Genomic DNA, 25907 nt, shown 5'->3' on the forward strand with positions numbered 1-25907 from the left:
CATCATTTTGTGTTCGAGGTGGAGTTGAGACATGAGTTGGCTTAATTGGAGCCGTTTGAATTAGATCTGCAGGGTTTTTGGCATGTTCCTCATCCTGAGTAACAGAGGCTTGCTTTTCCACTAGATCTTCTGGTGGAGACTCAGTTTCATTTGAGAAGTACTGGAACTAGATTGTGGAGAGGTCAGTTTCAGGCTCGTCAATGGGAAAGTCGTTCATGAGATCAAGTTGCTTTTGCGCTTTCTTCTTTAATCTTCATCGGGTCTCAGTTTTTGGCGGTGAATGGTCAGTTCGAAGACCTTCACTGATCTTAGTAGCAACTGTCTCCTCTTCTACAGGTTGCTCATCAACATTACTTTCATTCTTTCTCTGCTCAGCATCATCCTGAGATACTTCAACATTGGGGTATCCTTCCTGCTCAGTATTAACTTGGTGATGCTCAACATGTTGCTCAGTTGCTTCCACATTCTCCTTTTCTTGGTCAGTTCCATGACCTTCAGGTTGAGTAGAGGCTAGTGGGACAGCTTCAACTATCTTTAAGGAGTTACCCTTTTTCTTCTTCTTTAAAGGGGTTTCTGGAGTTTCTTCACTCTCATCTGCAGGTTCTTCTTGCCTCTTTCTTTTCTCAGCATGCTCCTCAGCTTTGTCAGCTTTAGCTTTCTGTCTTGATGAAAGCCTTACTTTCTTCGGGACAGTATGAATGTCCTTGGAGCAGGTTTCTACATCCTTCCTCTTCTTTCTTTTCTCAGGCTGAGCTGTTTCTGGTGACTCAGCATGAGCATCAACCTTTTCTATACGCACAGCTTCAGGCTCAATTTCTTGTTGCTCATCTTCTTCATCTTCTTCAGCATCTCCAGCTCCTTGATATCCCTTCAAGGGTTGATTGTACAACAGTCCATTTAGCAGAACAGCAGTAATTTCACTTCCCAAACTACTTGTTTCACCTTTCGTCTCAATCTGCTTGTCTTCAAGAATTTTTGTGATGAGAGATCCCAAGCGGAGTTTCTTACCACTTCGTTGAAATGCACCAACTAGAAAGACATGAAGATTGAAGGGAGTGCAGGTCAACATGTGCCATATGAAGCACTGTTCGAAGTTTGATGCGGATGAAGCTGAGCTGAGTTTGGGGAAGATAAAGTTGGTCAGCATGAAGTGGACCATCTTTTGTTCTTTACCCATGCAGGTGCTGGGTATTTCCCCCTTGTGATCTTTGGGTTTACAGAACCCCTTTAGCTTCTCGGATGTGGCTTTTGGTATTTTCTCCTTTGTCGTTCTAAATTGAATTCCTTCGTCTGGTAATTCTAGTAGTGTGGCTAGATAAGCAAGGGTTATTACGATTTTCTGACCTTTTACAGTGGTCTCCAAATAATCAGAGTCGTCCGCATCAACGCGTAGATTTGAGTAGAATTCTCGCACTAACCTGGGGTAAGCTGTTCCTGAGAGTGAGAAAAGACCTTTCCATTGGTTCTTTTCGATCCATTCACAGAATGGAGTCTCAGATGATACGAAACTTGGAGAGAACCATCGGCATTTTAAGACTTCCAGATTGTTGACCTTTGAGTGTACCTTGATCATTGTCCTCTCCCTTTCCATCGAAGGACCCGCGTGGTCAGTGGGTTTTTCTGTGTTTTGAGTTTTTGGGGTTTTCTTTTTGCTGGGAGACATTTTTGATGATTTTGAAATTTTTAGAGAGAAGGAAGTTTGATTTTCGGGAATTTGAGGTGTAAGGAATGACGAGTGGGGTTTCTTCTATCTCTTATATCAATTCATGAAAGCCCTAAATCATTATTTAGCCGTTTTTCTCCTAGGGACGTTCAATCAACAGACATTCTGTCAATTATGACATCTTCGGCGCATGGGTTTTTGCCATTAATGTGCGTCTTCCCAAGGTGTCAGAGGTTACACGTGTAGGTTCACTTTATGCGAGTGGGTTTTTACCAGGTTTTACTTAGAATTCGAAACATCCTAGATATTGAGTGCCTAGCTTTTGTGAAGATTATCTCTCTATTCTCAATGTACGTTACTCACTCAACATGTGCATTTACTCAGTATAGAGTGATTACTCAATATGTTTTTCTACTCAACATAGGATGTTAACTCAGTTTTTATGACTACTCGGTATCATCACTCAATATATATTTCAATTCAGCATAGGGTGGCATTTACTCATTCATATGACAATTATTCAATTATAGATTTAGTTAGAGTGGATTTGTCATACCAATTGCTTCCCTTAGTGTGTTGAATTGCTCTCGTGCCAAAGGTTTTGTGAAGATATCTGCAAGCTGGTCATTTGTTGGCACATAGGTCAGCTTGATCTCATCTTTTAGTACATGATCTCTGATGAAGTGATGCCTTATGCAAACATGCTTCATCCTGCTGTGTTGGACTGGATTCTTAGATAGATCAATGGCGCTCTTATTGTCGCATTTGATCTCTATTGTATTTGTTTTGACTCCGTAATCCTCAAGTTGTTGCTTTATCCATAGGACTTGTGCAACACAGCTTCCAGCAGCCACGTACTCAGCTTCAGTTGTAGACAGAGCTACGGATGATTGCTTCTTGCTAAACCAAGATACTAGACAGCTTCCAAGGAAATGACATCCTCCTGAAGTACTCTTCCGTTCTAGCTTATCTCGTCCATAGTCAGCATCAGTATATCCAATGAGTGTGAAATCATTTGAGGTTGGATACCATAGTCCTGCATCAACTGAACTTTGCAAGTATCTAAAAATTCTTTTTACAGCAATTAGATGAGATTCCCTGGGGTCAGCTTGATATCTAGCGCAATAGCATACGGAGTATTGAATATCTGGTCTACTAGCAGTGAGATAGAGTAATGAACCTATCATACCTCGATAGAGTTTACTATCAACTGACTTACTCTTTTCATCCTTGCATAGGACAGTATCAGTACCCATGGGGATTGATATTGGTTTGCAATCTTCCATGCTGAATTTCTTTAACATTTCCTTGGTGTACTTAGACTGACTTATAAATATGCCATTCTTACCTTGCTTGATTTGAAGTCCAAGGAAGAAGTTGAGTTCACCCATCATGGACATTTCGAACTCAGTTTGCATCTGTTGGCTAAATTCTTTGCACAAAGATTCATCAGTAGCACCAAAGATTATATCATCAACGTATATCTGTGCAAGTAGGGTATGTTTACCCTTTTTTCTTGATAAACAAGGTTGTGTCAGCTTTTCCCCTGACATAGTTCCTGGTCAGCAGGAAGTTGGTCAACCTCTCATACCAAGCTCTTGGAGCTTGCTTTAGGCCGTACAGGGCCTTTTTGAGTTTATAAACGTGATTTGGAAATTTTGAATCTTCAAATCCAAGAGGTTGATTAACGTATACCTCTTCGTTTATAAAGCCATTAAGAAACACACTTTTTACATCCATTTGGTATAGTTTAAAATTCATGTAACTGGCATAGGCACAAAATATACGTATAGCTTCTAATTTAGCAACAGGAGCAAATGTTTCTCCATAGTCTATACCCTCTTGCTGACTATAGCCTTGGGCTACAAGTCGGGCTTTGTTTCTAATCACATTTCCATGTTCATCTAGCTTATTTCTAAAGACCCACTTGGTTCCTATGGGCTTTTGATTCATAGGTCTAGGTACTAAATCCCATACCTCATTTCTGGTGAATTGGTCAAGCTCCTCTTGCATAGCATTGATCCAATATTCATCTTGCTCAGCATCAGCAAAGTTCTTTGGTTCATGTATTGATACGAATGCAACATTGCTGAGGTATTTTCTAAGTTGATCCCTGGTCATTAGTTTGTTGTTGGCGGCATCAAGAATGGCTTGTTCTGTATGACCTCTTGGGATCTTTATTTCCTTGGGCAATGTTGAGTTGTTTGGAAGAGGTGTTTCTGCAATCTCTACAGGAATAGATTGGTCAGCAAATGATATTTCAATTTCTTGCTTACCTTGGGTCAGCTCCTGTATGTTTGACACTGTGGCTTCTGGTTGATCAGCGGAAGCTGAGCCTGGTTCATCTTCTTCAGGCTGAGCTGACTTACCTGTAGGGTTAGTTTCATCGAACTCAACATGTATAGACTCTTCTACAATCTGGGTTCTTTTATTAAATACTCTATATGCTTTACTGTTTGTTGAGTACCCTAAAAAGATCGCCTCATCAGCTTTAGCATCAAATTTAGCAAGATTGTCTTTTGTATTGAGTATGAAACATTTACACCCAAAGGCACGAAAGTATCCAATGTTGGGCTTTCGACCTTTCCAAAGTTCATATGGGGTTTTCTTGAGTATAGGTCTGACTAGAGCCCTATTTAGTATATAACATGCCGTGTGAACAGCTTCACCCTATAAGTACTTTGGAAGCCTATTTTCACTCAGCATTGTCCTAGCTATTTCGACAATGGTTCTATTTTTCCTTTCAACAACCCCATTTTGTTGAGGTGTTCTAGGAGCAGAGAAGTTGTGGTCAATGCCGCAGGTTTCACAGAATTCATCAAACTGTTGGTTTTTGAATTCTCCACCATTGTCGCTTCTAATGTGAGCTACTTTTAGGTCTTTGTCATTTTCAAGCTTTTTGATCAATGTGGTGACCATCTCAAAGGTTTCATCCTTGCTACTCAGCAAGATGATCCAAGTGTACCGAGAGAAATCATCTACAATAACCAAAGAAAATTTCTTACCTCCCAAGCTGAGTGGCTGGATAGGTCCGAAAAGATCCAGGTGTAGTAATTCCAACGGCCTTTTGGTTGAGACGATATTTTTGCTATGAAATGACTTTTTAGTTTGTTTACCCTGCTGACAGGCTTTACATAGTTGATCTTTTTCAAACTTTAATTTGGGTAATCCCTCAACTAATTGCTTTCTAGCTAATTTGGCAAGAAGGTCCATGCTGACATGCCCAAGTCTTCTATGTCATAGCCAGGAGTTGTCCTCTTTAGACACTAAGCATATATTTTTAGAAAACTGTTTTTCCAAGTTTAACATGTATACATTTTCTACACGATGGGCAGTTAAAATTAATTCATTTGTATTTCCCTCGAGTATTTGACACTTAGTATCATCAAATACAACCCTTCTGCCGCTTTTGCAAAGCTGAGCTACACTCATCAGATTGTATTTGAGACCTTTAACTAAGGAGACAGACTCAATGGTTGGGTTACCTCCGATAGTACCTGAGCCGACTATCTTACCCTTCTTGTTGTCTCCAAAGCTTACACTTCCACCTCGTTTAAGCTCTAGTGTGATGAACTGAGTTTCATCACCTGTCATATGCCTTGAGCATGCGCTGTCTATATACCATAGTTTTGACTTCTCCACGCATGTCAAGCTGACCTGCAGTTTAAACTATTCATTTTTAGGTACCCAATTCCTTTTGGGTCCTTTCTTATTAGTATAGACAGGTGCAAAGTCATATTTTAACTTGTGACGGCATACTTTTATGGTGTGACCTGGTTTACCACAGAAGTCACAAAAAGATACCCTTTGCGAGTTGAACTGAGTATAGTCAGCATTATTGTGTTGGGCATGCCAACATACTTTTGTGGTATGCCATTTTCTTCCGCAGAAGTCACATTGGACAGTCCGCTTGTTATGCCAACACACATCCTTTGTGTGTCCCCTTTTTCCACAACATTCACATTGAGTGACTTGCTTATGTTGACTATCATGGGCTTTATTTCTGTTTGAGCCCTTCCCTTGACTCTGTAATGTTGTGATATCCTTTCTAAGTTTCTTTGACTCAGATTGAACCTCCGTGACAAACTTATGTAAGATTTGCATGTTGGTATGCAAGTCAGAGTTGTCCTGGAGAAGATATCGGAGGTCACTCAGCTTGACCTCTTCAATCTCATCACAGCGCCTGCTGAGTGCCTTAATCTTTTTGTTACACTTCTTAGTTAGTGTATATAAGTCACTCAGGGCATTTACCATTTCATTTCTAAGCAAAAGTAAAGATGTTACCTCGTTGTTATGATTCTTTTGGTCAGTTTCATCAGAAAGGTCAGCATGCTCAGATTGGGATTGGTCAGCTCCATCATCTTCCATAAAACATATGTTGGTTGTTTCATTTTGCTCAGCTTCAGATGATGTTGACTCATCACTGTCACTCCATGTGGCTACCATAGCCTTTTTGCTTCCCTTCTTCTCTTTCTTGAGATTGGGACAGCTTGACTTGATGTGCCCGGTTTGATGACACTCAAAACATGTGACAGATTTCGAGCTGTCCTTCTTGTACTTGTCACTTGACTCAGCTTTGTACTTATCATTTCTTCTAAATGATCTTTTGCCATTTCTGTCATTTCTCCTGAACAGCTTTTTCATCTTTCTGGTGAACATGGCCAATTCCTCATCATCAGTTGACTCCGCTTCAGTTGAGTCAGCTTTCATGACAAGGGATTTTTGTTTCTTATCTTCTGATTTTTCTTTCTCTTTGGCTTCAAAGTTTTTCATAGAGATTTCATGGGTCAGCAGGGATCCGATCAGCTCATCATATTTGTAGGTAGTCAAGTCTTGGGCTTCTTCTACGGTTGTTTTCTTTGCTTGCCAGCTCTTGGGCAGACTTCTCAGAATTTTCTTCACCTGTTCTTCTTCAGTGAAGTTCTTTCCAAGCCTTTTTAGCTCATTTATAATGTTTGTGAACCTTGCATTCATTTCTGAGATGTCTTCATTCTCCTTCATCTCAAACAGCTCGTAGAGTCTCATATGTTGATTGACTTTAGACTCCTTAACTTTGCTTGTGCCTTCATAGGTTACTTCAAGCTTTTTCCAAATCTCCTGTGCTGACTCACAACCTGAAATCTTATTGTATTCTGCAGCATCTAACGCACAGTGAAGCATATTTATAGCCGAAGCATTATTTTATAATTTTCTGAGGTCATCCTCTGTCCACTCAGCCTCACTTTTAACAATTTTCTCATTGTTAATAGTTTTGTATGGCACATGTGGACCTTGAACAATTGCAAGCCATTCACTCATGTTTGTGGCTTGAATAAAGTTCTTCATCCTATTCTTTCAGAATGTATAATTTGACCCAAAGAATAGGGGTGGTCTAGTGATTGATAATCCCTCAGGGAGTATCTGTGTTGTTTGGTTTCCAGGAAGGAAACGAGTGCTATTCTCACCCATTTTTAGGGATCAGCTCAAGATTGTTAAATCTTTGAGTAGTGAGCTTTGGCTCTGATACCACTTGTTGGTCCCTGGTAATTAGTTCCAACTTTTTCGTGTTTTGATTGAGCTGACATGATGTTATTTTGAGAGTTTATTAACTCAGCCTTTGGTCAGCTTGGTGAGATATATCACAGGACAGCTTTGGTCAGATGTTGACCAAAGATGTTTCCTTGAGAGTTAGGAATTGACACTCTTGGAGGTCAGCTTCTAACTCAGCATCACTTACTTACTCAGGATCAGCTTAGGCAATTTATATGCTGAGTAAATAAAGCAAACAACACATGCAGTTATAAGAGAGAGTTTAGAAATTACTCAGTATCACTTATCCTGGTTCGGCCTCTCTGCCTACGTCCAGTCCCCAGAGTCCTCCGGGCTTTTTGAATCCAATACTGAGCTCTTTAAAGGTAGAGCACAAACCAATTACAAGGCAGTTGAATATGCAAGAGTACCTTCCTCTATTCGTCTACTCAACTCCTACTAAGTGCTACAACCTAGCACCTAGATTTCTCTACTACTGAAATGCTTACAACCAAGCACTCAGCTTTACACTCTCAATATTTCTATTGATCACAGACTTGTTCCTTTTTGAACTAAAGAACACTTTAGATGATTACAAATCAATCTTGCATTTACACAAAGAATAGAAAAGTTGGTGTAAGATCCTTTTTGTATTTGAGTGCTTTTGAAACTTTCTCTCTTGTATTTTTCTTTCGATGCTTGCTTGTGGTTTCCAGTTTTTCGATTGTCCTTTTATAGAAGGAAATCTGTAGATTTGATCGTTTGAAATGTCTTGACCGTTAATGTCAAAACGGCTCTTTTGGGGAACAATTTCTGGATAGCTTCAGACTGCACCGCCATTCCTTTTCTCTGTTTGCTTCAGGCGTCAGGTTTGTCTTCTAGCGTCTGGTTTGTCTGTTTGCGTCAGTTGTCTTTTTCCAATAATCCATCATCCCATGACTCTTGGAATTAGTCTTTTAGGTGTCTTCGAGGTTCCAATTATTGGTGCAGAAGATTGGCAGACTTCGTCTTTTAGTGAACGGATCCTTCATGCTGTCCTGACTGTTACTCAGCTTCGTTTGTTCTTTTCGAATGTTCAACGTTCATGCTAAGTTCCTTCAAGGTCAGCTCCGTTCTGTTTAACCACTCCAGTAGAAGTCTTCAACTTTAGTCAGCTTCGTTTTGCTTCTGAATTTTAACTCCACTCAGCTTCTATTCTGTCATGCTGAGTTCCTTTCTACTCAGCTTCGTTTGTGCTGACTTTTGTCCTGTCTTTACTTTATATATTTTTGCACTCAATATTTAACAAACATATTAGTACAATTAAATCAAAGCATCTAAATTTAATTGCCTCTTAATCATGGATGATTTTGTCAAATCAAAATCTTGTGGAAAGGTGTTTCAATAGGATTCAGTTCATTCCTGCCCCCATCGCCATCCCTTAGGGCCACTCCTTGCTCAGGCCTTCTTACCCCGGCGCCACCCACTCCGAACCGGGTCGTTACAGGCCCACCAGCTTCCATTTGGTTCGTCCCCGAACCACACATCGTATGTGGAGAGTCGGCTCTGATACCAATTGTAACACCCTGATCCAATACCATGTAGATATTGTCCACTCTGGCCCAATTCCAACACATTGGGCCTCACGGCTTTAAAACGCGTCTTCATGTATTGGATTCACATCTTACTAATAAGCCCCAATCACTCCCTCTCCATTTCCAGTGTGGGATTCAGTTCATTCCTGCCCCCATCGCCATCCCTTAGGGCCGCTCCTTGCTCAGGCCTTCTTACCCCGGCGCCACCCACTCCGGACCGGGTCGTTACAGAGACCCAATGTGTTGGAATTGGGCCAGAGCGGACAATATCTACATGGTATTGGACCAGGGTGTTATAATTGGTATCAGAGCCGACTCTCCACGTACGATGTGTGGTTCGGGGATGAACCAGGCGAAAGCTGGTGGGCCTGTAACGACCCGGTCCGGAGTGGGTGGCGCCGGGGTAAGAAGGCCTGAGCAAGGAGCGGCCCTAAGGGATGGCGATGGGGGCAGGAATGAACTGAATCCCACACCGGAAATGGAGAGGGAGTGATTGGGGCTTATTAGTAAGATGTGAATCCAATACATGAAGACGCGTTTTAAAGCCGTGACGCCCAATGTGTTGGAATTGGGCCAGAGCGGACAATATCTACATGGTATTGGATCAGGGTGTTACATGCAGTGCCTCGTGCTCCAAGGCAGTAATAGCAGTACCTGCTCAGAAAGAAACTTAAATTGTTACCACTTAAAATACTCTTTGTAACAAAATGTTACTAAAACTGTCACTGCACAGTTAACTTCACTGAGTTTTAAGTTGTAATCTATGAATAGTTTCTGGTAGAAATAAAATTCTTCAAATGTCAGAATCTAATAAGAACAAACAATTTTTCCAATTGTCAGTGCCGGTACATGTTGAGTTAACAAACCAAATACTTCAAACAGTGCAAATTTTCCCTTTAATATGGGGAACCATATACCTATACATTAATCTTAGATTCCTACAAACAAAATGAACTTATACTTATCCCATTTCTCTGAACCACAAAAAGAACATATACTTGGTCCAATTTCTTTGAACCATAAAAAGAAACCATACTATTTGCACAATTTACCTTTCAACCCAAAATAACAAAATATCACAATGCCATTAACTACTCCTCTCTATCCTTTTTCTGACCCTTGACTCTGTTTCCTTTTGGAATATGCTTAACCCTTTGCTCATCTAGTTGTCTTGAAGTCAAACAAGGTTCGCCTTTCCATTGCAAACTAGTTCCCTTCAATGGCAGATTTCTTGGGATTGATGGGACATTTCCATCAGTTGTGAAATGAATTTGTCTAACAACAGATTTCTGAACAGCAGCAGTATCATTGATTTGAACTCCCTTTCCTTTGTTAGAAGTCACATTTTGTGACTCAACAAGTCTAGTATTATGATTGGGTGTTCTTTGAGTGTCTATGGATGGATGTATATAATCAAGGTTGTTTAAACAACGAAAAAGTCTAATTTTTTTATAAAGAATGTAGATAACATAAACAGGTATGAAAACTTACTTCCCAAATTGATGCCCATGACTCTATTAGTCCTTTTAATCTCCTCTGCATATGCAAATAAGCTAGCATATTCCTCTATAAACATTGAATCAAACTCTTCCATTACATGCTTCTTGGCCCGATTATACATTGACCAATTGATTTTGCATTTTTTTTCACTGTCCCTTAGTTTGCTGCACTTTATTTTAGGATTATCAATGATCTTTCTCTTGAAGTTTTTCGCTAACCATTTAGCACTAACTAATGGATTAGTAAAGCTGCTCCTAACACATCGATGGTTGTCAATTAGAGTTCTCATTTCTAGCAGGTTATCATGGTTACTGACTCTTCGCACATAAATAACAAATGGGCAATCAACTTGACATCTCACTCTTAGCCTATACTTCTCATTCTTTAGATATTTCAAACACACACCCCCTAGCAATTGAATATTTGGCAATTGCAGCTCTAAATTGATTAGCATCTATAAATGTCATTCCCAAAGAAAAAGTTGGACATTTTACTTTTGGGCCATAGGCATGAATTGTACTTTTTCTTGTCCTAGCAGGCGCCCCATTAGAATCTCCACTAAAATCAGATGAATTAGACCCCGGATCATCACATAACAAATAAGCAGTGCTTCTTTTCTCAAATTCATCAGAATCAAATTCTGAACTGACTTCTTCAACATCATTTTCAGCCATATCAGCATCACTATTATCATCAGAGCTACTATCACTTGTAGAAGAACAAGAACTACTACCGCCTCTACAAGCAACAAATTTACTTTTCCTTGACATCTCAGTCCTTGCCTTTGCCTTGCCTTTTCATGCATATTTTCGACGTTGAATTAACTCATCATTTTCAGCATTTAATCCGCCATCAACAACTTCAACTTCAACATTATTGCCCCTTATCTCATTCATTTTACTTGGACCAGTTCCAAAATCACCAACATTTCCTGTCAAATTCAAATAGATGAACTCTGTTGAAACACCTTTCCACATGATTTTGATTTGACAAAATTATTTAAGTAAAAAATATTCTAACACATTAAATTTAAATGCTTTGATTTATTCACACTAATGTGTTTGTTCAATATTGAGTTTATTAATTTATAAGACATCAAGATAAAAAGCCTAAAGGCCCACAAGCCCAAGTCAACAGATCAAGACCTCATGACCCAAAAAGGTAAAACGCAGTCGTATCAAGTGAAACGACGACTCAGCATGAAGAAGGATCGAGAAGCCTTCTAACAAAAGCTTCAAGAGGAAGTTGCTGAGTTAAGCGACAATGCAGTCAGGTCAGCGGCAGAACAGAACCAACTTATAGACAAAGTATTTCCACTTTGGGTAAAGTTCAGAAGGCGCAGGAAGCTGTCTAGAAGACTTTGCCATAAATGTCGAAACATTCTGTTTATCTGACGAAAAGCTGCTGAGCACTACCGTAGACAGAAGATGCAAGAATCTCATTGGCCAACGACACTGAGCACGTCCTGAGTGACAACGACAGGAAGCCGTTAGCCTCCAACGGTTATTTCGAAATTCGAAATTACTAGTGCTTGAAGTGTCACTATATAAAGGCCTCTCAATTGCTTCATTCGATGCAGATCTTCAATTAGTCGAAACGCTGACCAAATTCATACTTGAAGTTCTGTGAGAAAAGCAAAGCAAAATCTTACACCAATTTCCAATCATTGTGTAAAAGTCTAGAGTGATTTCATTCATCTAAAGTGTATTAGCAATTGTTGTTTAGGACAAACACTTTATCATTTCTAGAAGAATAGAAAGGAGAAGCTGAGTACTCGGTTATAGTACTCAGCGGTAGTTATAGGAGTGAGTAGAGGTATAGAGGAAGGTACTCTTGTATACTCAGCTTCTATTGTAAAAGGTTTCGTGCTCTACCTTTAAAGAGCTCAGTAGAGAATTCAAAAAGCTCGGAACGTGTTCCGGGGACTGGACGTAAGCGGAGAGGCCGAACCAGGATATGTCTGCTGAGTAACATATTTCTAACCCTTAAACTCCTTTATATATTGCTTGCTATAAAACTGACTAAGTAACGAACTCACGCTGAGTTGAGTGCACTAAGAAGCTGAGTTTAGGAATAGACTCAAAGTGCTATCTCCTGACTCAAAGAAAGAAACAGTCTTAGTCACCAGTTGACTAAGCTTGTGTCTTAAAACTACTTAGCACCGCTGTGTAAACCTTTTCTTAAGAAAAGAAGTCAGCCTTAACGGACAAAATTTTAAATTAGTTCCTATCCCCCCCCTTGGAACTAACCTTGTCACGTTATACGGGACCAACAAGTGGTATCAGAGCTTAAAAGCTCACTGAGCAAGATATAACTATCTTGAGCTGATCCCCATAATGGTTGAGAACACCACTCGTTTCCTCCTAGGAAATCAGACAACTCAGATTTTACCTGAGGGACAGTCCATTACTCGGCCTCCTCTGTTCTTCGGGTCTAACTATACCTTTTGGAAGAACAGAATGAAAAATTTCATTCAGGCAACAAATATGAGTGCATGGCTTTCTATAGTCCAAGGCCCATTTGTTCATGTTGAAACTATTGACGGCCAAACGGTTGTTAAAGCTGAGACTAAGTGGACAGAAGATGATCTCAAGAAGCTACAAAATCATGCTTCGGCTATAAACATGCTTCACTGTGCGTTAGATGCTGCAGAGTACAACAAGATTTCAGGTTGTGAGTCAGCGCATGAGATCTGGAAGAAACTAGAGGTCACCTACGAAGGAACCAACAAAGTTAAGGAGTCCAAGGTGAACCAGCACATGAGGTTGTACGAGCTATTTGAAATGAATGATGATGAAAGAATCTCTGACATGAACTCAAGATTCACAAACATAATCAATGACCTCAAGAGACTTGGCAAGATCTTTACTGAGGAAGAGCAAATCAAGAAGATACTGAGGAGTCTTCCTAAAAGCTGGCAAGCCAAGAAAACTGTTGTTGAGGAAGCTCAAGACTTAACCACCTACAAGTATGATGAACTCATTGGCTCGCTGCTGACCCATGAGATCTCAATGAAGAACTTTGAGGTGAAGGAGAAGTCTGAAGACAAGAATCAAAAGTCTCTTGTCATGAAAGCTGAATCCACTGATGGGAGCTCAACAGACGATGAAGAAATGGCAATGTTCATTAGAAAGATGAAAAGGCTGTTCAGAAAGAATGATAAATATTCCAAGAAGCCTTACAAGAAGTTTGACAAGTACAAAGTTGAGTCCAGCGACAGCAAGTACAAGAAGGACAGCTCAAAGCCCATCACATGCTTTGAATGTCATCAAACTGGCCATATCAAATCAAGCTATCCTACCTTGAGGAAGGAAAAGAAGAACGGCAAGAAGGCAATGGTGGCAACCTGGAGTGATAGTGATGAGTCATCATCATCAGAAGCTGATGCCACTGAGTCAGCAAAGATCTGTTTCATGGCTGATGAGCTAGCTGAGCCTTGTATTTCTGAGCACGCTGACCCCTCCATTGCATCTGACGATGAGGTACACTCAACTGAGGTAATATCACTACCCTTGCTCAGAAATGAAATGATTAATGCCCTGAGTGACCTCTACACACTTGTCAAAAAGTATAACAAGAAGGTTAGAGCACTCAGCAAGCGATGTGATGAGATTGAAGAGGTCAAACTGAGTGACCTTCGATATCTTCTCCAAGACAACTCAACTTTGCATAGCAACGTAGAAATTATGCAAAAGTTTGTCTCTGAGGTCCAATCAGATTCTAAGAAACTGAAAAAGGACGTCACATCTATTCAGAACCAACTCAAGGTTCCGAATAAAAGAAATATTCCTCTGAACACTCAGTACCAAAGTACTAGTCAGCAGAGATGGAATCCTCAGCGGAATGTCCAGTGTGACTTATGTGGGAAGAAAGGACACACCACAAAGGTGTGCTGGCATGCTCAGCACTGGGGTGCTGACCAGTCAGTGAGATATCCTAAACAGAAGGTCAGATGTGACTTCTATGGGAAAAATGGACACACTGTCCAAGTGTGTCGTCATAAGATTAAATATGATGCTTTACCTGCTGAGCCTAACAAACAAGGACCCAAAAAGACTTGGGTACCCAAAGATAACTAGCTATATTGCAGGTAAGCCTGAGGTGTGCTGAGAAGTCAAAGATGTGGTATATTGACAGCGCATGCTCGAGGCATATATGACTGGTGATGAAACTCAGTTCATCACATTTGTGCGTAAACGAGGTGGAAACGTAAGTTTCGGAGACAACAAAAAGGGTAAGATAGTAGGGTCAGGAACCGTTGGTGGTAATCCTACTATTGAGTCAGTCTCCCTAGTCAGCGGACTCAAATATAACTTACTCAGCGTAGCTCAGCTATGTGATAATGGGAGAAAAGTTATATTTGATGACACTGGATGTAAAATATTCGAGGGTAAAACAAATGAGTTGATTTTAACTGCCCCTCGTATTGATAATGTCTTTATGCTGAATTTAGAAAAGAAATTTTCAAAAACTGTATGCTTAGTGTCAAAGGAAGAAAATTCCTAGCTATGGCACAGGAGACTTGGTCATGTAAGCATGGACCTCCTGGCCAAATTAGCAAGAAAGCAATTAGTTGAGGGACTGCCAGAACTTAAGTTTGAAAAAGATCAATTATGCAACGTTTGTCAAGCTGGAAAACAAACCAAACAATCTTTTCATAGTAAAAACATTGTCTCAACTAAGCGTCCATTAGAGTTGCTACACTTGGATCTCTTCGGTCCAGTCCAGCCATTGAGCTTGGGTGGTAGAAGATTTTCCTTGGTCATTGTAGATGACTTTTCTCGGTACACTTGGATCATCTTGCTGAGTAGCAAGGATGAAACCTTTGAGACGTTTTCAACTTTAGTAAGAAAACTTGAAAATGATAAAGACCTTAAGTTATCTCACATCCGAAGTGATAATGGTGGAGAATTCAAAAACCAATAGTTTGTTGAATTCTGTGAAGCTATCGGCATTGACCATAATTTTTCTGCTCCTAGAACGCCTCAACATAATGGGGTTGTTGAAAGGAAAAACAGAACCTTGGTTGAAATAGCCAGGACAATGATGAGTGAGCATAGGCTTCCAAAGTACTTTTGGGGAGAAGCTATCAACACATCGTGCTACATACTTAATAGGGCTCTAGTCAGACCCATATTAAAGAAGACTCCCAACGAACTTTAGAAAGGATGAAAGCCCAACATTGGATACTTTTGCGCCTTCGGCTGTAAATGTTTTATTCTAAATACCAAAGACAGCCTTGCTAAGTTTGATTCAAAAGCTAATGAAGCTATCTTTTTAGGCTATTCAACAAACAGCAAAGCATATAGAGTTTTCAATAAACGAACTCAGGTCCTAGAAGAGTCAGTACACATTGAGTTCGATGAAACTAACCCTGCAGGAAAAGATAAGCAGCTGACTGAAGATGATCCATACTCAGCACCCGCTGACCAAGAAACAGCCGCTGAGTCACTACCTCAAGGGCTGACCAAAGGTAAAAGTGAAACTCAAATTGTTTTCACTGACCAATCTATACCTGCAGAGATTGTTGAAACACAACCAGCTCAAGACATCACTCTTCCAAAAGAGATCAGAATACTAAGAGGACACTCAGAAAGTGCCATTTTTGATGCTGCTGAAAACACCCTGATGACAAGAAATCAACTCAGGAGATACCTCAGCAATGTAGCATTCGTCTTAGTTCAGGAACCAAAGAACTTCGCTGAAGCTGAGCACGATGAGTTCTGGATGAATGCAATGCAAGAAGAACTTGATCAATTCAGAAGAAATGAAGTATGGGACTTAGTGCCAAATCCAAGAAGCCAGAAGACCACAGGAACAAGATGGGTCTTCCGCAACAAGCTGGATGAACAAGGGAACGTGGTTAGGAACAAAGCAAGACTTGTAGCTCAGGGCTACAGTCAGCAAGAAGGTATTGACTACGGTGAGACCTTCGCCCCAGTGGCAAGGCTAGAGGCTATAAGAATTTTATGTGCATATGCAAGTTATATGAATTTTAAATTATTCCAAATGGATGTTAAGAGTGCATTCCTTAATGGAGTTATAAACGAGGAAGTGTATGTTAATCAGCCTCCAGGGTTTGAGGATCTCAAGTTCCCAAACCACGTTTATAAACTCAAAAAGGCTCTGTATGGTCTCAAGCAAGCACCACGTGCTTGGTATGAGAGGCTGACCAGTATCCTGCTGACTAGAAATTATGTCAGAGGTAAAGCTGATACAACCTTATTCATTAAGAGGAAGGGTAAAGATACCCTACTGGCTCAGATATATATTGATGACATTATTTTTGGTGCCACTAACGAGTCAATGTGCAAGGAATTTAGTAAGCAGATGAAGACTGAGTTTGAAATGTCAATGATGGGAGAACTCAACTTCTTCCTTGGACTTCAAATCAAACAAGGGAAAAATGGCATCTTCATCAGTCAAACTAAGTATGCTAAAGAGATATTGAAGAAGTATGAACTTGAGAATTGCAAGTCAATATCCACCCCTATGGGAACTGACACTGTCCTCTGCACTGACGAAGATGGTAAGTCAGTAGACAGCAAATTGTACCGAGGTATGATTGGTTCTCTACTCTACTTAACTGCTAGTAGGCCGGACATTCAGTTCTCAGTATGTTATTGTGCTAGATATCAATCTAACCCTAAGGAATCTCATTACATAGCTGTAAAAAGAATCCTTAGATATTTGCAAGGCTCAGTGAATGCAGGTTTGTGGTATCCCAAAACTCATGATTTCACACTCATTGGATACACTGACGCTGACTACGGACGAGACAAGCTTGAACGAAAAAGCACCTCAGGAGGATGCCACTTCTTTGGAAGCTGTCTTGTGTCCGGGTTCAGCAAGAAGCAGGCGTCAGTAGCCCTGTCAACCACTGAAGATGAGTACATTGCTGCTGGAAGCTGTGTTGCTCAAGTCCTATGGATTAAGCAACAGCTTGAAGATTATGGCATTCAGACTAAAACAATTGAAGTCAAATGTGACAACAAGAGTGCCATTGACCTATCAAAGAACCCAATCCAGCACAGCAGGATGAAGCACGTCAGTATAAGACATCACTTCATCAGAGATCATGTACTCAAGGGAGAGATCAAGCTGACCTATGTCCCAACGGATGAGCAGCTTGCTGATATCTTCACAAAGCCACTGGCTCGTGAGCAATTCAACATACTTAGAGAAGCCATTGGTATGTTTAATCCTCTTCAGTAAATTCCAAGTATAATATGTGATATATGCATGCTGAGTTGATTACCATGCTGAGTGATTTATGCTAAATCAATATCTACTACATGCTGAGTAGATATACACACTGAGTGGACATCTTAAACTGAGTGATTAAACACACGAATTATTCTTTGCGTAACACTGACTACTCAGAACTTTAAACGTTTGGAATCCTTAACACTGAGTAAAGATCCGTTGCAAAATTTAATGCAAAACACGCCAATTAAATAGCCACCTAGGATGACGTAAGCGCAATAATTAGAAAATACATGCGCCGAATGTGTCATAAATGCCAGAATCTTTGTCGATTGAGTATCTCGAGGTCAAACGGCCACCTCAACGCTTCAGATCAACTCGACACCTCTATAAATAGTGGACGATTTCCCACTTTTACCTCTTTACGCTTAGAAATTTCTGGTATTCAAATCCTCTTCTCTCTAAAATTCCCAATCTTCTCAAATTTCTCTGAAAATCATGTCGGATTCTCAGAATCTCTCCGGAGGCTGTTACAACGACAATAACCGCTCTGATGAAAACCATCCATCTCCTGCTCTGTAGGAATATAGCGAGACTCCCACCAAGTCTCAAGAAACTAGTCAGCGTGCCCACTCTAAGGTCACTACACCAAGAAAGAAAACCAAGGCTGACCAAACTACCTCCTCGAAAGGGAAGCAAAAGCAGGACAAGGCAAAGAAACCCGTGGAACGCACCTACTCCCTAGTCTACGAGAGCGTAAGGGGGTATAAGGTTGACCACTGCCGCTGGTTCTCGAAGGGATTTGTGGAAGCTGAGAAACCCTTCTGTGAGTGGATCTCAAAGAACGGCTGGACCGAGCTGTTCTCGGTTCGAGAAGCTACCTATCCTGAGTGTTAGTGAAGGAATTTTACGCTAACCTAAGAGCCGCTGATGATAACCGGGACTACATGGTCACCAAGGTTCGAGGGAAGGATATCTTCATCAACCCTACTTACCTTGCCTCATTGCTCAAGCTGAAAAACGAAGGAGCTCAACTCAGAAAATCAGGTGACCAAGATAAAACTAACTACACCGTTGAGTTCTGTAAGCCACCCGGTCACATAGGAGAGATATCCAGCACTTCCATGGGTCAGAATCAAAAGATGGCCCATTATATCCTGACAAACTTTCTCTTCCCCAAGATCAACGCTACTTCCTCAGCATTGAACTTCGAGCAATGCTTCATTTGGCATATGTTGACCTACCAGCCGCTCAACATGCCAGTCTTTATAATCAGTGGGTTTCAAAGAAGTACTGGAACCCTTAGGTTAGGCTCCATTATTACCAGAATCCTCAAGGATCACCGGGTGAACTTGGTTGAGGAAATCCACACCTAGGGTACAGAAATTACTGTAGCTGCATTGTTTGGTCTGGTCTATGATCAACCAATTGTGCCCAAGAAAGGAAAAGGGGCCGCTGTTCAGGAAACAGAGGGGATGCTGACCAGAAAGGGAAAGAAAGTGAGGAAAGATCAAGCTGACAAACAGGACAGAAAGAGAAAAGCTGTTCAGACCTCTTCAAAAGATGCTGCTTCTCCACTGAAGAAGGTTCGGTTTGTATCCAGAGGAACAAAGCCTCAAGTGGCACAAGGACAAGCTGAGCCTAAGTCAGCAGAAAACCTCAAAAGGCAAGCTGAGCCTGAGGAAGAAGGAGAAAAAGAGGACACTACTGATGACCAACCACTTAGGAAGAAGAAGAAAATCTCTTCTGGGTTAAGTCCCATTGACGTAGCCCCACTTGGAGTAGTTATCTCTGAAGACTCTCATTTTGCGAGAAGTCAGGGCATTGTTCTTGAGAAAAATCCCACTGACCAAGATTAAGAAGAATTGGATGGTCAGTTTGATGCTGAGGAGACAGCAAATGTTGAGCAACATGAGCCATCAGATATTGACCAACATGAAACAACCTACACTGAGCAGGTTGAAGAAGAAGCTGAGCCAACAGCAAAGGATCACACTGATCAAGGGGCAACTTAACCTACTGACTCAATTGAGTCCATTCCTGCTGACCCCTCTCCTCAAAAGACTAAGAGATTAAGGAGACTTAAGAAGAAGGCGCATAAATCCCCTGTCATTGACCTTATGGGTGACTCACCTCTGCGGGATCCAATCACTGACCTATTAGATATGCAATTTAAGTTCTTCTCAAATCCCACTAAGTCTCCACCAGAGCAACAGGAAAAGCAAGCCTTTGTTTCTCAGCCTAAGGAACATGTCGACTCAACTGCTCCTCTAAGCCAAGATGATACCGAGAAAATACTCGAAGTTCCTGCTCCTTAACATGTTGAGTTAGCTAAGGAAATACCTGCTCAAGTCAGTGCTGAAACACCTCAATCTCCTCAAACCAGTCAACTTCAGCATGACTCTGAGCAAGTAGATAATTCTACCGATCATCCTCTTCCACAAATATAAGTGCAGAATATCAACCAGTCAGCTCTTGCTGTTAATATCAACTCAAGACCAGCCGCTGATTATGCTAGCACTTCTAATATTGAGCAGAACCAAACACCTCCACCATCCGGTTCTACTCGTACTCTGGCAATTGAGCCAAATAATGATGGATCCTACTCTTATCTGAATGCCTCTTAGTCTGGTCGAAGAATCATTGACTCGGCTCAAGCTCTACTCCAGGACCTCCATCAAACCAATGCCGACGCCGCTGGGTCAGTTCCTGTTGAGCCAACTCAACTTTTGTCTGTCACTCAGCTTCTCACAGAAATCAAAGGTCTTAAGGATCTTCTGAGTGTCATGACCTCACTTCAGTCTCAACAGCCCAGACAGGAATCAATAACAAAGCTGGCCGAACTCCAGCTGACAATGGTCAATCACATGAACTCTCTTCAGGGTCAACTTCATAATCTATCAGATGCGCACACAATGTATGCAACTTCTGATGAAGTTCATCAACTCTTCAACCAGCTTCACACTGAGCAAGCCAGAACCAACGAACAACTTTCTTCCTCCTCCCAATGCTCCATTGAGCAAATTAGTGAGGTTGTCCGTCTACTCAACTTGAGTAAGGAAGAGATGGAAATTGACCAACTCAAGACAAATAAAATTCTGAAGTACTCTCGAGTCACTTTCAACCATGTGCGCCACTCAAATGTTCAACGTCAGTATTATGACTCGGCTTTACTAAAGATGTTTCATCAAGCCTATGCTATGCTGACTGATAGTATAACCTGGGTTGGAAAGTCTCAAGCATACATCCTGAGTATGCTCAGTGCCTCGGCTATCAGGATTCCACGTTCTGTCTTGGATGAGGGTGTTCCTGTTTTTGATGGCATCAATGAAAGCACGCGCAGGCTTAAGGCATTCTCTGGCCGATTAACTCGTGCTGCCATCGACGACACCTTCATTCCTCCTCCTCCCGATGCTGACAAAACGGGGGAGAAAGAACAAGCTCAAAGAACTCAACAATAAGGAGAAGCATCAGGAAGTCAGTAGAAATCCAAGGGAAAGGGAAAAGCTAAAGATGATGTCCAAATTAACTACAAGAAAAAATAGCTTGACTAGGATTGCTAGATTTAGTTTTTAAAGAACTTGTAGTCTTTCCCTTATGTATTTTGTTGTGCTGACCCTGAATACAAAACTATGCATGCATCTACCTTTTTTTTAAAATTGACCAATCTTATGCGATGCTTACTTATGTTTTGTGATAAACTTTGACGCATCTTCATTAAATCAACTATGATTAATTGTCTACATTTCTTTACAATTGTCTGCTGTGTTGATCTATAAGTTGACCTCTTTTATATGTCTTCTTAACTAAAACACATTGAACAAAGATATACTCAGCGCTCTCTGATATCTAAATCTTCCGCATAAACTGAGTTAATAAGAATATGTTCCATGAGCTGACCTATTTCTGAAAACTGGCCTTAGACTTACTTGATTAAACCTTGAAATGTTTAAAGTAAAACTAAGTCAGTAGCTTAACCCTTACGGGGGAGTATCTTGAGTAATATAAGGTCAACTATCATGGGGGAGCTCAACACTGAGTTCTTCACTGAATATTTTTGCCAACATCAAAATGGGGGAGTTTGTTGAAACACCTTTCCACATGATTTTGATTTGACAAAATTATTTAAGTAAAAAATATTCTAACACATTAAATTTAAATGCTTTGATTTATTCACACTAATGTGTTTGTTCAATATTGAGTTTATTAATTTATAAGACATCAAGATAAAAAGCCTAAAGGCCCACAAGCCCAAGTCAACAGATCAAGACCTCACGGTCCAAGAAGGTAAAACGCAGTCGTATCAAGTGAAACGACGACTCAGCATGAAGAAGGATCGAGAAGCCTTCTAACAAAAGCTTCAAGAGGAAGCTGCTGAGTTAAGCGACAATGTAGTTAGGTCAGCGGCAGAACAGAACCAACTTATAGACAAAGTATTTCCACTTTGGGTAAAGTTCAGAAGGCGCAGGAAGCTGTCTAGAAGACTTTGCCATAAATGTCGAAACATTCTGTTTATCTGACGAAAAGCTGCTGAGCACTACCGTAGACAGAAGATGCAAGAATCTCATTGGCCAACGACACTGAGCACGTCCTGAGTGACAACGACAGGAAGCCGTTAGCCTCCAACGGTTATTTCGAAATTCGAAATTACCAGTGCTTGAAGTGTCACTATATAAAGGCCTCTCAATTGCTTCATTCGATGCAGATCTTCAATTAGTCGAAACTCTGACCAAATTCATACTTGAAGTTCTGTGAGAAAAGCAAAGCAAAATCTTACACCAATTTCCAATCATTGTGTAAAAGTCTAGAGTGATTTCATTCATCTAAAGTGTATTAGCAATTGTTGTTTAGGACAAACACTTTATCATTTCTAGAAGAATAGAAAGGAGAAGCTGAGTACTCGGTTATAGTACTCAGCGGTAGTTATAGGAGTGAGTAGGGGTATAGAGGAAGGTACTCTTGTATACTCAGCTTCTATTGTAAAAGGTTTCGTGCTCTACCTTTAAAGAGCTCAGTAGAGAATTCAAAAAGCTCGGAACGCGTTCCGGGGACTGGACGTAGGCGGAGAGGTCGAACCAGGATATGTCTGCTGAGTAACATATTTCTAACCCTTAAACTCCTTTATATATTGCTTGCTATAAAACTGACTAAGTAACGAACTCACGCTGAGTTGAGTGCACTAAGAAGCTGAGTTTAGGAATAGACTCAAAGTGTTATCTCCTGACTCAAAGAAAGAAACAGTCTTAGTCACCAGTTGACTAAGCTTGTGTCTTAAAACTACTTAGCGCCGCTGTGTAAACCTTTTCTTAAGAAAAGAAGTCAGCCTTAACGGACAAAATTTTAAATTAGTTCCTATCCCCCCCCCCTTGGAACTAACCTTGTCACGTTATACGGGACCAACAAACTCATCTTCACTATCTGCTATTACCTCTACAGGGACTAATGGTGAGCTCCATGGCAAATCAATCAATGCCATTATCAACATATATATGCATCACCCTAGTTGTTAGCCCACAAGACAACATTTTAAGTATCCCTGCATCTCATTCAATTGTGAATATCCCTTCTGATATATTTTCAGCTGTTGTATCCTTAGAGTAAAGCCTAAATGTATCTGAATACCCAAAATACTTTACTTTATCAACTATATATCGAATACATAAATAGTGTGGATCAAAGTCATCAACCACCTCTACTTTCTCATTAATATAACAGTAATCTGGAGTAAATGCCCAACTACCCCCATAATGAAACACAAGTTCAATACCCATTATGCAGAATGACAAACATAAATTCTAATTTTATTAGCAACTAAAAAATATATCACATTTTTTCAACTTAAATTAACTAACACCATAAATTCAAAATTACAATATCATCCAAACATCAACATAAATAAAGAGCACTTTAATACACAGCCCATCACTACTACAACTAAAATAACAAATATAAACAACCATCAAAAGAGAATAAGAAGATAGACATAGAAATACAGCACACTTACATAAGAGAAAACTGAATTTTTTTGAATGATGTTCAACCCTTGCAAGACTCCATGGCCAACACCCTAAACCCTCACATAAAACTTCTATCTTGTCCCTGTTTCTTACAATTTTGATACTTTAATTCTTGTTCAAAAGAAAGGCAGAAGAAAAAGAGTAAACTTAAGACATGATTTCCTTTCTATTTCTCCAAAGCTATTCTCACTCGACAGAAATAATAACAAAAACGTATATTACCTAATTTTCTCTTATCAACTGCAATGATGTCATCTCCTTGAGAAAAATGGCGGTAAACTTTCGCAATCATGTGTCCAATTTCATACCACAAATATATTTTATATAATTGATAGTTAACGTTCTTATTAGAATTAAATGGAATAAGGAAACATAGATTCCATTTAGTTACAGTTGAAAACGAGATGGTGGGAGAGAGACGAGAGAGGCCTTTAGTTGGCTTTTTCTTTTCTTTTTACCCTTCATTTACTTGTCGTTAGTTAATATGTTAGATTGGAGTGAATTGGTGATTTTTGTTTAATTTAGGGACTCAATTGCTGATTTTATTAGTATAGAGTTCTAATTGACTTTGGACGCTTAGTTTATGGGCTTAAATGGGTGTTATGCCATTAATTAATGGGTAAATTACAAAAAATGGGTCAAATGGGAGGCCCATTTATATACTTAACTCATTTACTCAACCTACTACATATCTAGACTGATTTTGTGTGACTTTCCCATAATACCCTCAATATTTACGTGCGTCTGTCTCTCTCCCGTCTGACTTCGCAGATTCGATCTTATACGAAGCCTGCGAAGCTAATATTTGGGTTTACTTGATGAATTTAATTAGCATATGCGAAGCCTGTGAAGCTAATGTTTGGTTTAGTTGATGAATTTAATTAGCATATGCGAAGCCTGGATGTGTTTTGAAGCTAATTCGCGAAGTGGTATATAACAAAAAATGTCAAACAACAACGGATTCTAACATTAAAATCATAACATTATCAAAATTTACAACAAGATTGCCACAATAAACTCCTAACAAATCACTTCATAATACATGGGCTCCTATTCAATACCGATGGATGGATGTGTCTCACGGTACAGAACAAGATTGCCACAATAAACTCCTAACAAATCACTTCATTATACATAGGCTCCTATTCAATACCGATGGATGGATGTGTCTCACGGTACAGAACAAGATTGCCACAATAAACTCCTAACAAATCACTTCATTATACATAGACTATTATTCACCACCGATGGATGGATGTCTCACAATATATAGGCGCTTATTCACCAAAGGGATGGATGTGTCCCACGGTGTAAGCTCTTATTCACGACCGATGGTTGGAAGTCCAGGCCTTTTGGAATGGATGTCTCTCATGGCACCCTAACACGCCGACTTCCAGGAATGAATATTATGTATTCAACCACCTTCAGAAAAATTTAATCGTGTTAGTCAGAAAAAAGGAAGATTTGGCTTCGCGAAACGATGATTCGCTAAGTATGCGAACATAAATGTGTAAGGAAGAGGGTGATTTTACTTAGCGAATAATTTAGCGACGTCTGCGAGGAGGAATGTGATGCTCTAACTTCGCGAAACGATGATTTTGCAGAGTCTGTGAGAGAAATTTATCGAATTACCTCGCAAACTTCGCGTAATCATCATTTCGCGAAGTGAAATCGATAAATTTCTCCCCACAGACCTCGTGAAAACCCGCATATGCTAAGTGGATTTATGGGAAAAACGCAGAAAAAACAGTATATACTTACATTTTTCGACGAAACTAATATGATAAACTGGGAAAAACGATGAAAATAACGTAGAATCGCCATTTCTTCGAACGAGCAGGGAATGGAAGATGAAGAACCATGGCTTCGTTTTCTAGGGTTAGGAAGTTGCAGAATCAAGAGATAAAGAGAGGAAGAAGAGAAATACATTGTGATTTGGAGAAATGGTGCAGATTTCGTGCAATTTAAAGGAATATAGGAAGATCAAAAGTCTTGGAATCATTAATGGAGGAGCTGCCAACCGTTTCGCACAACCAAGGAGAAGAGGGGAGAGACCGTTCGCGTTTGGGGAAGTGGGAAGGTTAGGGGTTGTTTGCACTAAAAATAAAGATTTCTTATTGCATACCCTGATTTACACTTTTCATGGGATAAACTTTTTCTTTTAGGAAACTTTTTCTTAAAAGAACATTTTAGGAAACTTTTCATATTTTCCTAATACATCGTTCACTTAGAATTTCCTAGAGTGAACCTGAGTTTCCCTCAGGAGAAAAAATTCTCAAATAGTGTATCTTAGGGGAAACCATGTAGTGTACCTTAGGGGAAACCAAATTCATATAGTGTACTTAGGAGAAACCATAGTATACCTTAGGGGAAACTATAGTGTACCTTGGGGGAAACTATAGTTCACCTTAGGGGAAACCATAGTGTACCTTGGGGGAA

This window comes from Euphorbia lathyris, chromosome 4 (assembly GCF_963576675.1).
Source record: "Euphorbia lathyris chromosome 4, ddEupLath1.1, whole genome shotgun sequence".
NCBI classification, from domain to species: Eukaryota; Viridiplantae; Streptophyta; class Magnoliopsida; order Malpighiales; family Euphorbiaceae; genus Euphorbia; species Euphorbia lathyris.